The sequence below is a fragment of the Montipora foliosa genome, chromosome 1 (assembly GCF_036669935.1).
Source record: "Montipora foliosa isolate CH-2021 chromosome 1, ASM3666993v2, whole genome shotgun sequence".
NCBI lineage: Eukaryota > Metazoa > Cnidaria > Anthozoa > Scleractinia > Acroporidae > Montipora > Montipora foliosa.
The window spans coordinates 7,729,135-7,732,088 of record NC_090869.1 but is presented as its reverse complement, the minus strand read 5'-3'; positions in this window follow the sequence as shown (position 1 = coordinate 7,732,088).

The window sequence follows — 2,954 nt, the reverse complement described above, 5'->3', positions numbered from 1 at the left end:
CTTGCGCGGCGTTGTGTGCTTAACAGAGTTGTTCAATGTTGAAGGATGACACTGCGCCCCACCAACACCTTCTCGCAAATTTAGAGTAGTATGGTATTTAATAACGGTAAATTTGGGTCAGTGAATACGGGAATGGCTAACTCAACGCACAATGGGTCAAACAAGAAGGTGTGGCTTAAACTCCTGTTAGAGGGAACCTTCCTGGGCCCTCGTATGTTTCTAATGTACATTAACGACATCGCAAAGTGACATCATGTTCTCGAAAGTCCGTCTCTTTCCTGATGATTGCCTGCTGTATAGAATTGTTGATGATGTGCAAGACAGGCTTCAAAGGGATCTATCTCCATGAGCTTGAATCTTGGACTGATAGATGGCAGATGTCTTTTAACATCAACTTGAAGAAGTGCCATCTATTGGCATTCGCAAAAGTGGTAATGATGCAAACAGCCAATAGACCTCAAAGGGCGTGGTACTGGAATCGGTGGACCATCATCCCTACTTAGGAATTGAGTTGCAATCAAAGTGAGGAGGCCGTGCGGCAAAGTCGTTAGGGTGCTTGCCTTTAGATGTGCAGATCCCGGCTTCAAAACACGTTCTGACCACTGGTTAAATTTGTTCCTGGTAGTCCCTGGTTCAACTTCTCAGCTGCACTTGTAAATAGCCAATTAGCTTGCCTCCGACCACTTGGGATTCTTAGGCCCGATTTACGCTGTACGATTTTTGTCGCATGCGATAACTTACGGTAGGCCTACAACTGATTTATGATGGTCGGGTACGTCAAAAACTTGTTTTAAAACGCTGCGACAATCGTGAGTCATATCGTAGGTCTGTCCTAAACTTGTCGCATGCGCCAAAAATCGTACCGTGTAAATCGGCCCTTGAAGGTTGGTATTGAATGTTCTGTTCTGTCATGATTGTTTCATCGGCCCTGCAAAACCCCTATGGGGAGTGGTGAATAAAGTATGTATTGTATTGAGTGGACCTATCGTGTTTAGAAAACAGCAAGTACCGCGCCGTTTACGACGAAATATCTCCAGATGTCCTGATATTGTTAAAGAGAGGGCATATCAGGCATAAGTACGTCCACATCTGCAGTATGCCTCGGGTGCGTGGGATCCCCACTTGGTAACCTGCTTTTGTCCGACGGAGGAAGGAGCTGTAAATCGCTTACCGATTGGAACTCTTTTATGAGTCACTGAAAGGCATTTCTGCGTTAACCATACTTATAAATTATTTAGATGTACCTTATCATGTTTATAACACAAGATCTCACTCTTCTTTCATAAATCCTCAGACCAAAGAGAACATTTACACGAACAATTTTTCCCCAGAACTCTCAAACGTGGAATACCTTGCCATTAGATGGAGATTCTGGGACTTTTTAAGTCAGCTGTTAGAGCCTATGTTTTGTCTATTGATGAGTGATAATTTGTTTCTGTGGTTATGATTGACAGTATCTATGTGTATACTTGGTAACCTTTGCCACGGTAGATGAAGATTCAACTTAGCATCACGTTTACAACAAAAGGCCAACGTCGGACTGAAATTTGCGTTTTGTTGAATTGTTTTGCCGAAGATAGGGTAAACCTTTTTTATATATTGGCTCATTCACTGGAAAAGAGAGACTTGCATGTGATATTTGGTCATCTTCGAGAAGTCTTTAGCGTTTCTCGAGTGTGGCAGGAGGGAAGGGAATGAAATTTTAAGCCGGAGAATCCTTTTCCGCACAACTATTGTAGCTTTAGAGATGTTGGAGATTGATTTTGGTTCACAGAGTGTACAATGATGAAAAAAACAAGGTTCTAAACTTACAATTTTAGTCAAAGTGCAAACGTTTGGTTAAGTGTAGGATCATCGTTTGCTTACTGATTTACGCTTTTCGTTTAAGTAAAAACATAAAAATAAACATTGAGTTTGCTATACCATACAGCAAATACAAAGCAAGCATTCATTATTTTCACGTAGGGGTCAAAATCGTGTTTAATTTGAGTCAATACACCACATTTACCGAAAGAAGCAAATGTACAACAAAACATGTAAAACCAAGAGAAAATAAAGGAGGAGGAGATGTCATCCCTCATAAATGCCCTTTTCCATAGGTAATATGCCTCGAGTTACTTTCAGATCGACTCCCATGCTGTACAGTCCCAAGTGGATTAGGCAACAGCCTCCACGCGGATTGCGGCCTCAGTGATATGATTGGCCGTTGCCTAATCCCCTTGAGATCTGTACAGCATGGAAGCGATCTAAAAAATAACTTGAGACATATTACCTACGGCAAAAGGGCATGTATGGGGGATGCCCTCTCTTCCCCCTTAATTTTTTTTTGGTGGAAGTAAACTTTTACTTTTAAACGAATTTTGTGTCACAAAGAGCAAATAAGTAGTAACATTTACAACAATTTTGCTAAACTGGAAAACTTAGGAGAATCATTCTTTTTTTCCATGCAGCTAGTGTTTTATTGTTTGCAAGCTCCAGATATCGAGCAACTTCTCAATGGAGTAAAACAAGTTAAAATAAAAGAATTTCCGCGCTTGAGCGGTAGCCGGCCGTTTAAAATTAGCCATCTAATTTTTATGCCAGTTCTTCCAACGTTGAATTGTTGAATTCTCTTCCGCCCTAGCTATAGTCCTCCCCACTCTAGTGCATCCCTTCTCGATTGCGATTTTTTTGTTAATTTTACAATATCATAATCTTTCCAGTCGGCATGTTAAAGCTTATTGCGTATTACTAGCGCTTTACCAAGTTATTTTGGGGTCGGGCAAATTCCTCGGTTGGACGGACTGAATCAGCCTGTCGTGCAGTTGTGAAATAAATTGAAAAAAAAAAATTAAACAGAGGGGCTATTTTGAAGGAAGTCTCAATAGATTTATGCGCAACCGCGCACTGGTGGCTCAGTTGGTTGAGCATCGGGCTGTCATGCGGGAGGTCGTGAGTTCAACTCCGGCCGGATC